Source organism: Vanessa cardui, chromosome 21 (assembly GCF_905220365.1).
Source record: "Vanessa cardui chromosome 21, ilVanCard2.1, whole genome shotgun sequence".
Classification (NCBI taxonomy): Eukaryota; Metazoa; Arthropoda; class Insecta; order Lepidoptera; family Nymphalidae; genus Vanessa; species Vanessa cardui.
In genome coordinates, this window is record NC_061143.1 from 5,037,905 (window position 1) to 5,051,119 (window position 13,215).

Here is a 13,215-nt window from a genome sequence, read left to right on the forward strand (position 1 = left end):
AGGGAAAAATAATAAAGCAATTCTAAAAACTTTTTTATTTTTAATATTTTATGAATAAACTTTAACTTACAGACTATTTATATTATTATATTAGATATAATTTGTAAAAAAAGGTACACGGCAAAATCAAGAAAGGGAACAATTCTTAAATGCCGGCATCACAACTGCAAGCCCAGTGTTGCACATGTCCATGGGCGGTTTTAGTCTCTTTCCTTAGGTGAGCCTCCTTTTATCCAAAAGATTGTCCCATATATATATATATAGTACGATCCATTTACTCCCACTAAGCGCCAACTTAAACAATATTTTTGGTATTGTATATTATGTTGAAATTTTTTTAAATATTTAATACAGTTCAATTAGTTTTGTTCAATTAATTCATGAGTTAACATATTATTGCGAGATTGATTGCGAGACGTGATCAAGGGAGTGACGTCACCGTTTATTGAAATTAGTAAAAGAATGGGGCATCCATATTGCGGTGTCATGGTGGAAACAAAATTTGAACTGCCAGTTGCATTCTTGATGAATTCCATAAAATTTTGTTCGTATTATTTAAAACTTAGGTTATCAGTGTCCTTGAATATATTTAGAGTTATTGGTCGATTATAATATAATAATTTTTATTCTAAATTAAACCAAATCAATTTCTTTTATTCTATTGGTTGGGTTAGCATATGGGCCACCTGATGGTTAGTGGTCACCACAGCCCATAGACAATGGCGCTGTAAGAAATTTTAACCATTCCTTTCATTGCCAATGCACCAACAACCTTTGGAACTAAGTTGTTATGTCCCTTGTGCCTGTAATTACACTAGCTAACTCACCCTTCTATCCGGAACACAACAATACCAAGTACTGTTGTTTGGCGGTAGAATATCTTAATTAAAATAAAAATTTCAGTTTGTATACGTATATACTGCAGCTCAATGAATATTAAACTTATTTTAGTAACATAAGTCATCAATATATTTAATTCAGACACCGCTATAGAAAAAACTTCATCCTAAGAAGCTGTAACGTATTACAAGCCAAAAATTGATTTTTTTTTAATGTGACTTCTAGATAACAATTAAAAACTTTAAAGCATAGGTTTCTGTTCTTTGATAACTAGATCATATGATGATAATGTAACTGTCCTCTCAATGGGTATATTTCAAGATATTATCAAGGAAAATGCAGCATACCATTGATAATACAATCTATAACCAAGACTGGGTATATTGAAAATCGCTTTTTTACTTCACTCAACAAGAGTAGGTCTAGATTGACTTTGATGAATGTGGTGCTCGCTGGGATGTGGCTGTAGTCAAAAAATAATATAAAAGTTGGGAATTGCACGAAAATCCTTTTAACGGATCCAGACATTGACAAAACGGAACTGTTTTTAAGCCGGTTTCCAAACAAAAGTGTCAATAGATATAACGACTTATCTATAGTTCTGGTACCCATTATATTTTCTTTATATTTTGAAGAAACTTCACTGTTGAAGAAAGCTGCTTCGCTTGTTTGCTGGGTCCCGTTTTCGAATCGGTTATTAAAGTATTCAAACATCTACTTGGTATTGTTAACAGCCCATATGCGTACGTACACTTCCTCACTAAATATTCTACCACCACTGCAAGAAATTGTTTTCGAGGAATGGTAGTATAATCACAGCATACTCATTTTAAAGTGTACGTTGGTAAATGGATGATCACCACTTTACAAAATCGTCCATATAAAACGGCAATTTATGAAATAATAACCATTCCTTATATCACACCGTCACCCTTTAAACCAGAAAACAACAATACTCAGTATTGTTGACTGGTGGTAGTATACCTGATGAGTGAGTGGTACCTTAGTAAGCTCAGACTCCTATCACCAAATACATGTGCTGAGCAATCTATGCTACTCCAGCAAGCAAAACTTTAAGTAGTTGAAAACCATATACGGTTCTATATGTGTATCTCATACATTTAACTACTTATTATATATAGTTTTTACACTTGGAAATGAAAGAGTTTCCATTTGTAAACTGTTTTTCTATAAACGACAGGGACTCTCAAACTTTATAATATAATACATAAGAATAATAAATAGTTGTGTTGTAGAATATAATTGTACCGAATTCAAATTATTCAGCTCGACTTTATACGGGTAAAAGAAGAATTTTTGTTTTATAAAGGTTTTAGAACCTGATCACACTAATGTCTAATGTGTTACCTTAGATTGCATTTCCTGGTTTAGGGAGTGTTCAGTAACGTGTGTACGTCATTGAACACTCCCTAATGAGTCTCTCCCCGGAGAGAATAATTATATAAATAAAAAATATATATACTTATATTTTATTATATAGGTATTAATGTGTGTCTTGTGTATATTGTCTACTTCAATGAAAGCTAATAAAACCTAAACAAGCTTACATTTCCATATTACATGCAATTTGCTATAAGTTCACCAATTTGTGGACTACAAACGGTTAATATACCTTAATTTATAATACATCACAATTCTTCAATTATACTCCCAAAGTTCCGATAAATTTCGTTGAGGTAACGCCAATTTTTTCGCTAATTCATTTTATGAATATAGATCAATTTCGACTAATGATATGGCGTCATTTAAATGGCAAATGCTGTTTATTTAGGTTACGTCATCTTATGGTTGGAATAGACTGTATGTACTTTAATTACACACATATCTTTCAAGTTGTGTTAAGCCCTAGCTAAAACGTATATCAATATCATATAATGTCTTCAGTTTATACTTGTGGGTTGTAGATGCCTTGCGGACCTTAGTTTAAAGACATCAGTATATATCAAAATATACTTGAATAAAGAATATTTTAATTTTGATTTTTGATAAGAGGACTTAATAGGGATGTTTCTAAGTTGTTATTATACCTTTATATTATCAGGTGAAAGGGCGAATTTGCTGCAGTAATTAACATGATTTTGGTACCATTTTTACAGGTAAAAATGTTGCTATTATAAAAAAATGTAGTTTTTTTTATTATTTGGCTAAATTTCATACTTTCGTTTTAATTTTTAAATACTTTATATATTTTTTTAATTTTTATGGATTTATTTTTTCTTAAACCAATATGACAATATCAATGCTTTTTTTTTGTCAAAGGTACAAATTTTTACAGCCAGTACTGTTACGTTCAGCCAATAAATTTAACGTATTTTTTTATTATATAAGTTTCGATTGATAGTAGTCTTGTATGAATACAGCCTTATGAATCGTCTCCGTTTTCGTTCACACTAGCAACAACATTTTGATGTGAGGACTATACGTTGAACTTGCTGATCGTATAGCGTTAAGATATACTGTTACCAATTTGAGAAACTCGTACTTTGTTAGTTACCGGTGTAAACTCAATATAAGGTTCGCTGAAGACGTCTGGATTCAATTACAGACCGGGGTTGGTACAAGTTAATTTAACTAAGATTTTCAAGTTCTGAGAATAAAATTCTTCTTTGTGAAATGTGTATTGATTTCAAAATAAATTATTAGTAGTTAGTTGTATCTAGATATAGTAGTTTTAATTTTAATGAAGTTGTTGTTAAATTCGTATTTAAGATTGATATGTGTATAAGTTGGTGATAAGGAAAAATATATCCCAAATTTTATGTTACCCTATAGATAAACGTTTTACGAGCGTATTAAAAATATGATAGATATTTTCCAACAAAATTATTTATTACTCTGAGAGAAAAACATACATTATTTTGACAAAAAGTTATTTCATCACAACTTCTAATATAACTGTTACAATTACACCAATATAAGCAAAAGCATAATACATAATGCATAAAATAGGTGTAATAAGACCTTTTTCAAAGAATTTGATTAAAAAAATGCAGTGTAAACAATTCTTATTATTATTGGAACCGTTAAACCTATTTCGGAGTATGAGCGATGCGTTCAACTCGGAGGCTCGCGTCATTGTATACAAAGCGTTATTATATTCTTAGCTTAATGTGTTCTATAAACATTGATCGCGTTTGCGGTAATTAACACGCGCTGGATTTTGTTTGAAATTAGAACAAACTTCGCAAATGCTAAAATTGCGATATAATTAAGCAAAATTTAATCTGTCTTATTAAAAAAAAAAACATAAGTAGAACCTTGTTCCATCTAAAAAAATGTCCAATTAAAACATTTTGAAAATCGAATACTATTTTTTAATTTTATAATCGGTTTAAAACGTCTGGAAATACGGTACCGAAATTCTGATTGCAACTAAAAAGAGTCATTAAAATCCACCTAAAAAGATATGAGTAAATTTTATGATAGTCTAATACGGATTTCCAGCTGGTGACGTCGTCAAGGCTAGTGGCCTCAATATACAATAGTCTATTTGTGTTGTTCTAGTTGTATTACCAAGGAAATTATTACTACGTATCGCATATTCATAATTTAATTGATTGTGTTTCCTAGAGAACACCGATCAATCTTCTTCGTGTCTTCTTCAAACTATGTGACACTGGAGAAATAATCTATTTTGTTGGTACATTGAAAAGCTATTAAACTAAGAATTTAATTGACATTGCAGTCATAAAGAAATATTTATAGAAAGCTATTATATTAAATACTAAACAAATAGTAATAACTAAGATTTTATATATATATTGCTAAATACTCGTCAAAAAATCGATTATTAGAAGAATACTTATCATTTTTCCTGTCTATTTATAATAAAGTAATTGTCGCCCGTAACTTCACTCGTGTTTGAGGGGTTGATCGTTGATGCCAAGTATAAAATAGTAGCAATATGTCCTTTTTTAAATCAAATCAAAATAAACTTTATTCAAGTAGGCTTTTACAAGCACTTTTGAATAGTCATTTTACAATTAAGTGAAGCTAAGAAATTCAGTAGTTACTCTTTTTTAACATTTAAAAAATACAAAGTCATGTAAGTTAATACAATTATTTAAATTAATATATCCTGCTTGGAAGTCAATATGTATTAACTCCGCGCTTTTTTATCATCTATAAGATCTTGTTTCGAATAATATGGTTTTTCTACTAATGTATTTTTTACAAACGATTTGAATTTACGAAACGGCTTAATTAATAATGTATTTTATTCAGATGTCTTATATCTTTTTGTCTTAGGTTTCAAAATAGCTTCATTTTATCAAATTTAGTTTCGTTGAGAATGCAAAGTCTAAGAGTATCTTTTAGATAGGAATTACTTTCGCATTTATATTTATAATGTAAATATAATAAATGCAACATGGAATTAACTGTAGGCAGTGTTCAGGATGCATTTACTATCTAGGTTGTAGGGACTGGGGCGGTGTACGTTTTCCAGTATTTAGTTTCATTATTGACTGCGTAAAATATTCGAGGGATAATTTCGAAGCTATTAGTTATTTTTTGTAACAAAATGTAAATTATCTTAAAAATGAAAATTGAAAAGTTTGACAAATGTTTACATTTTTGTTTAAATGTTTGAAATTCTCTCATTTTTTTAGTAGTTTTAAAAAACTAATTAATTTAAATATACGAATAGCCACACATCATATAGTGTAAAACTAATGTAGGATAAACATCTCTTATACGTAGTTTCTAACTGATAGAAATATACGTTTAAATTTGCCTCTGAATAAGCTTAAAATTTAATATTAAAATCATTAATTAAATCGTTAATAAACAAAGCATATTATTATATAATACACTGATTTTAACTGGTTGATTTTAACACCGCATATATATTTAGTATTTTCTAATAATTTAACAAAAATCTCATCTATTCTATGTTATAGTATTTTCTGACAGCGCTATTAAATCCCTGTATATGAAGTTATTGTATTAAGTTTTATCAGCAACCGGCGAGGTTTATGGACTTGTTTGTGAACGCGTGTTTTATAATAAGAGATAATTTTAGTTAGTTTGATCTACACGTTACCATCGATATTGCCAACATTCGTAACGTAAACCACCTCGAAATAGATTCGATTTACATTTCGAATCTCACGCCGAATATAAAGGTCACATTTCTATAATAAAGAAAACATTTTAAATATCTTCTTAAAATGATCGATAACTTTTCAGAGTCCAATGAAAGCACTATTAATATATAGTTCTTGTGAAAAAAAATAATGTTATGGAGCTGAATATATTGCGATTACGTTATCTCCAGTCCAGTGAATAGGGAGTTCCGACTACACATTCAAAGTGTTGCGTCCGGCGGAGCTTGTCGCCTTTGCTAGAATTTCGCTCAAACAATAAAATTATAAGCGATTTATAAATAGAATTGTGGAGCGCTACGGCCGCAGTTCGGTGTGACTTGGTAGTACCAGTCTGGAAGATAGGAGGCGTGTGGTGCGCGCGCTCAACGGCTGTCGACTGCTCGCAGGTTTGTATCACACCTGTTTCACCTCGCAATGTCATTATCACTATTATTATAATACACTTCGCATAGATAACAAAGCTTCAGTCATCGCCCGCGCGCCATCCCCGACCGCGAACCGTGTCCGAGACTTTGACGCGTCAAATATCTGTTATGAGTGAAATAAATCTTTGCTAACAAAGTAAGTGAATATGACGTATCCATTAAAACAGTTTTCGAACGACTCGAACTAATTATCACGGTCTTTATTCGAAACAGTTGTTTTAATTAAGCGTATTCTTCAGGTGCTTAAGTTTATCGTGTAAAATTGTTTTTCGTCTACGATAAAGTTTTTAGTGCATGAAGCTCGCTAGCTATTATAACTTGATCATATTAACTTAGTTCGTAACTTAGCTCATCTTGAGAGTCAGAACATGTGTAGTACTTTAAACAGCAACTAAATTAAGTGTTATAGGTAGATAATTTATATTTAGTGAAATACCTACTGGGCGGTTTTTTTAAAACGTAAGAATTCAGATGGAAGTCGCCAGTTGCGTGGAATATGTAGATTATTTTCGATGATAGCGTGGGCGGCGTTAACTTTTTACGCGCTGTCGCAACATAAATGCAGTATGAAATTAATTTTGAATTTATTTCGAGTAACGACCTCGTGCCAATTTGAGGCCTCGTCTACGTTTTATATTTTGTAATAAACACCTCGGATGTGAAATAAATGGATGGTCGTTGTACTAATTATATATTATTCAATATATTAATTTCAACCCCAATTTTACCCCTTCAGGGGTAGAATTTCGTTAAAATCCATTCACAGCGGATGTTTACATCCTATAAGGAACCTACCTGCCAAATTTCAAGTTTGTAGGTGTTATCGTTTCTGAGATCCGTGAGTGGCATTTCGCTTTTAAAAATAGATTATACCTTACTTCTTTGTTCATTATCATCTATATTACATTCATCAATTCGTCATATAGTTTTTGTATTATGTTTCTAAGAAAGAGGGGGAGGGGGGTAAGGCTAATACCAAAACACTAAGCTACAGTTTACAATCACGAGTGAGAAAGTGAGCATTTGAATATTTGGTAGATTCTATTGAATTAATTATATTGTATTCTTTTAGAGATTTTTGTTTCTTTCATAAAAGTTAATCTAGTACCTTGAATTTTACATTAATATTTAATAAAACATGTGATTTTATTCGCTTTATGATAAAAATGTAACACGTGGTATACTCACAGATATCCCATAAAAAAATTCTGAAAAGTTAAAAGTCATTAAAATCTGTAATCAGAAACAAACATCGTATCTTGTTATTTGAGTTATGTTGCTTATTTAATATCCTAAGAAGAGTTAGGTATTGTTATCTAAGCAGTGTTTACACATCCGTGGATCTGAAAGCGTGTAAAGTCCGTCAAGTCTTTCCGGCCGCGTCGCATTATCCGTACCATCGGATTACGAGTGCACAGAGCAGTGTTGGGCAAATTTTAATTGCAAGAACAATTAAAGATTAACAATTAATTAATTGTTAATTGTTACTAATACAGTTAACAATTAATCAATTGTAATTGTGGAAAATCACAACTAACAATTAATTAATTGTTAACTGTATTAGTAACAATTAACAATTAATTAATTTTTAATTGTTTTGTTAATTTTAATTAAAAAATAACAATTAAAAATACTGCTATAATATAAAGCTGGTACATATAAATATACAATATACCCGTGTGGTTCCGGGTAGTAGAATAGTGCCCCCATCTTTTCATGTAGTTAAATAAATATGTTAGCAACAAATAAAAGACTTGAACGAACACGACGACTTGAAATGTTTTTGTTTTACACCTACGCTGCGGAAATATTGATCAATGCAACTTTATATTATATAATATAAAAAGAAACACTTTTTTTCTGTGGAAAGAGAGATTTAGAAAAAATAAGCTATACTTAAGAGCCTTTGACCACATTTTTATTCGTCTGAAGTCTAATACTTATAGCTTAATTTTCCTAAATCTTTACTAATTTCATTTTGATATATAAAGTTAATTGTTAGTTTTAATTGTTTTATAAAACAATTGAAAAAGTTAATTGCAATTATTTTAATTGTAAGTTGCAATTGACACACGTTAATCAAATTAATTTAATTGCAAGGTGCAATTAAAAGTGTAATTGCGATTAATTTAATTGTAATTAATTTAATTGCAATTACTTTTTTAGTCAATTAATAAAATAATTGACAATTGCTTGATTAATGCCCAACACTGGCACAGAGTAATGTGCACATAATGTGCATTATAATAATTCCTGTGTAGTCGGCTAGTCTGACTTGGTAGGACCAATGGTCGAATTCGGGATGTATTACAAAACCGTCACAAAGATGAGCGTTTATATAAGAAGTTGTATTTATTACTCTAGTTTTAAAGGGTATATAGATGTTTTCCTTCGCCGCTGAGCACGAGGTGAATTATTAATTCAAATTAAGCACATGAAAACTTAGTGACGCTTGCCTGGATTTGAACCCGCAATCATCGATTACAATGTACGTGTTCTAACCACTGGGCCATCTCGGCTCAGGAATACATTGTTACAGTTTTATTATATGTGTAAACGAAAATTATTTATTGTGAAAACGTGATACGTTCCAACAGATTTCGTAATAGCTTCGGTTAAAAAAGACGTAAACATTTCAGTGCCAAACATATTATTTCATTTGGCAGACGTTAGGTAATAAAGCGAAATTTGCTGCAAATTATAACACACCGCAGACGTTTTCGTCTGCTTGAATTATATCCTATTGTAGGGATGGTGAAATTATTATTGTTATTCTGTTGGTAAAATCATTGGCTTCATGTTATTTGACTAGTTATCTTGAGTATAGTTTGATGACATAAAAATATAGCGGCTAAGCATTTTCGCTTAGTGTTGTGTCTATGGTTAAAGAGGAGGACTATGTTAATATACAGGGTTATTGGTAATTCGACGTACACCCATTAGGAGGTGATAGGGGTGACTATTTGCAGTAATTTTAACCCCCATATACATTACCACCATACGCATTTGGGGGTAAAAAATTGTTGCAAATAGACCAATAACCAAATATTACCAATAACCCTGTATAATATTTAATTATGAAGCACGTCAATGGTTTTGCAATGCTGCGTCTTGAATTATTTTTATACAATGCTTTTTTTAATTAGAATACAGGCAATGCCTGAAATGAAAGTAAGGAATTACTAATATACCTATTTACCTTTAAGCTAATCACTTATGTTAGAAGTGAGGACGAAAAGAGCCCAAAGGATCAGGATCAATCTTCCGACTTTTTACATAGAGCTATTGACGCTTAATGACATCAGATTATTAGGTATATATTCTATAAATCTATACTATTTACTGTCGTTTCTTAATATTATTTGCAATTTAAAATAATAATTTAATTACTTTGTGTTTATTGTATATCATCATTAACGTCTTCATTACATAGTATAAAACAAAGTGCCTTACCGCTGTCTCTATGTATGCTTACATTTTTAAAATTAAAAGTTTTACTATTTAGTTAATAAACACTGATAATTTTGGAAGCGTCTAATGTAATGTCGTAATTAAAAAAATCTGTAGTACATCTGTATTGCACCCGTGCGAAGCCTGCTGGGTTGCTAGTCTATTTCATAAATCATATTATTACACAAACTATTCTAGTTGCTTCTTCATAACCTTTTCAGCCTTACAGTGCGTGGTTATCGAATTGTTAATGTTTTTATTCAAGTAGTATTGATAGTAGGGATGAAGTAAATAGAAAGACGTTGGAAAAGTACCGATACTAAACATCAACACAGATAAACAAAAGTCCCTCGCCGCGTCTGTCAGCCTGACCGAGATAACACATTACAGGCACAAGGGATATAAGAACTTACTTCAACGACCTCCGTAGTCGAGTAGTGTTCACACTGGTTTTCATAGATACGCCACTCCAAGGTCCTGTGTTCGATTCCCGGCTGAGTCGATGTAGAAAAAGTTAATTAGTTTTCTATGTTGTTTTCGGTCTTGGTGTTTGTGGTACCGATGTTACTTCTGATTTTCCATAACACAAGTGCTTTAGCTACTTACATTGGGATCAGAGTATTGTATGTGATGTTGTCTAATATTTATTTATTATTTAATGAAAACTTGGTCAATCATTTCGTCGACATTCATTTTTACTTTCTGAGGTTCGAAGCGCATTAGTTATATAAGCAATGGTTTTCTTACAGCCCGCATATCTATGGGCGTCTTAACATCCGGTGCACAATTTACCTTTATATATTACCTTTATAACACAAAAAAAGTTAATCTCAAAAACTGCCGAACGGATTTTCATACGGCTTTCACCAATGAACGGATTAATAATAAAAACCGACCCGGCTTCATACGGCTGTAACTAAAGGATGCTAAATATTTCGCAGCAAACGATTTATTGGTTGCACTTAATTTGTAGTCGGTACCTTCAAAGATATCGTGTTGTAAGAGGTTTGACTTCGACAAGAATTTTAGTTCAAAATCAAAATATACTTTGTACAAGTGAATATGGTTATTTTTATTTTATTTTATTTACTTTTTATTGTATACGAGTAGGTTTTTACAAGCACTATCGAATCGTCAATTAATAACTATTTTAAGTGAAGCTACCACCGGTTCGGAAAGTAGATTCTTCGGTTCGGCTATCATATACAATTATATACTCGAAAGTGTAATTTGTACCCTGTAACACTCAGGAATAATGTAGCTACATCAGCATTTTTTTTAGTTCCGGAGATTACTCCAACATACAATCATAACTTATCCCTTTATAATTTATATTAGTATAGATTATTATTTTGAGAAGATTGGTTAACAATGTACGATGGTTGTTAAAGATATCGGGAAAAAACATGGCGTCCGGGAGCTTAGCTGGCGGGCGCCACGTAAACCAATAGCTTGACTGGCTACCCGTCTCGGCTTCGCTAAGCTAAGCTTAAGCAAATAAAGCTTATCTTCTTATTATTAATTTGAAGTCCGAAGACTTAAGTATAACAAATATAACCATCTCTTTCGCTTTTATAGATTGAAATGAAATAGATATATTTGTTCGGAGTTTCCTCGCAATTATTTACACCTGAGTTCAGTCATTAACTTTACGTAATTATGACGTAACATATGGCGGCAACGGTATGACGTTACCTCAGGTGTGTCAGGAGATTTATGACATTGTCTGGGTGCATTTCAAATATAGACTGTCAAAATGGACGCGTCTTAAAAGACAATGGACAACAGTTGGTCACGTACAAATTAACGCTAATAAAGCTGTGTGGTGTTTTGCGAGTTAGGCGTAGCTGTCATTACTAGGATAATAAAGTTGACCCGTTTTGATTTAGTTATTTTGCCATGCAACCCTCTAACTAGATATATATTTAACCTAACTCACACAGTCGTGTATGAGTCAATAATTTATTGTATTCCATATTATATTCTTCTCTAACTTATAATAATGAGATTATTACGGACTCTTACAGAAAATAGTAGGTACGAAAAAGTGTTAACTTTCTGACCTTAAATTTTTTCCTCGTCCTTTAATAGTATTAATTTATATATTTATATGTTTTGTTTTAATTTATAAAGTAAATATCAGACGCAATATTAAGGACTTACATATACGTGCAATCACACTCTCACTCGTACATACACACATACTTGTACACAAACACTCAATCACACGTACATACAGGCACACCATCCCCCCCACACACATATAGACACAAATCAAAATACAGACATACACATAGGTACACACATTCAGACACATACGCAGACACACACTTTCATACACAAACAAACATAAGCACACATAACATATACCTATGTATATATGTCTTACATAGTGAGTCTACATTCTTAAAATAATTTGATATTTTATGTAACAGTATACTCTAAAGGAAAGGTTCGCATGCCAGGCATATTTTTGTCGAAAATATATGATTTCATTTAGTATATAGTTGGTTCGTTTACAACTCTTAGATTTCCTACTGCTGAGTCAAAACTTTGTTCGTGTACAACAAAATACAAGCCTCTGTATTTATTTGTAAATTTATTTTAATCTTTTGTAGAAACATAAAACGTTTTCTGCGCGTTTGATTATTATTTAAAAAAATAAAGACACATATAAAAAAATATATAATTGATCTTCGTTACCATAATGTTCATTGGAGTTATATATATCACGAATTCAAGACAACTGTCAGTCAAGTTAAGCGGTTCGGGTTATCTGTAGCCTTTGAACGGATGATCAAAGGAACTAATAATATCGTTGTTTATCATACAAATATGTTTATTTTTTTCACGGTAAGCAAGTGGTATTAACTGTTCCTAGTTAATAACGTTACTCAGCGGGATCCACGACCGTCAATACAAATACGCAACATATAATTTTAAATGTATAGATAATACATATAATAAAATTCGAGTGTCTGTTTGTATTATTAAAATAACCGTTTCTTATATGTACTTAGCATATGTATATTTTTGTCCGTCTATCCTTCTGTTTGTTCTGGATAATTTTTGGAATGTCTGCACCGATTTTGAAGGGACTTTCACCGCCAGATAGCACATGTAATAAGGAGTAACTTAGGCTACAACAATAACTATTTTGTTAAATTCAAACGCTCGAAGTCGGCACAGCTAGTATTATATAATATCTTAACCTTTATGTATATGTGATACGTGTATGATATATGAAAATTATCCAAACGTTACAAAAAATAATAAATAAATATATGAGTCGAGATGGCCCAGTGGTTAGAACGCGTGCATGTGACAAATTTCATAGAAATTCTGCCACATGTGTATTCCACCAACCCGCA

General features: G+C 31.5%; 1 protein-coding gene across 2 annotated transcripts in view; it reads left to right on the plus strand.

Moving 5' to 3' along the window:
- Positions 1 to 6,163: 6,163 nt before the first annotated feature.
- Positions 6,164 to 13,215, plus strand: part of LOC124538765 (probable serine/threonine-protein kinase kinX) — a 38,722-nt gene continuing 31,670 nt past the window's right edge. The window contains exon 1 of one of the 2 annotated variants that reach the window (XM_047115947.1): positions 6,164 to 6,355. The gene's annotated coding sequence lies outside the window, so the exon portion shown is untranslated. Of the gene's footprint in view, positions 6,356 to 6,437; positions 6,531 to 13,215 lie in introns of those variants that run through there. The other variant, XM_047115948.1, reaches the window with a different exon arrangement.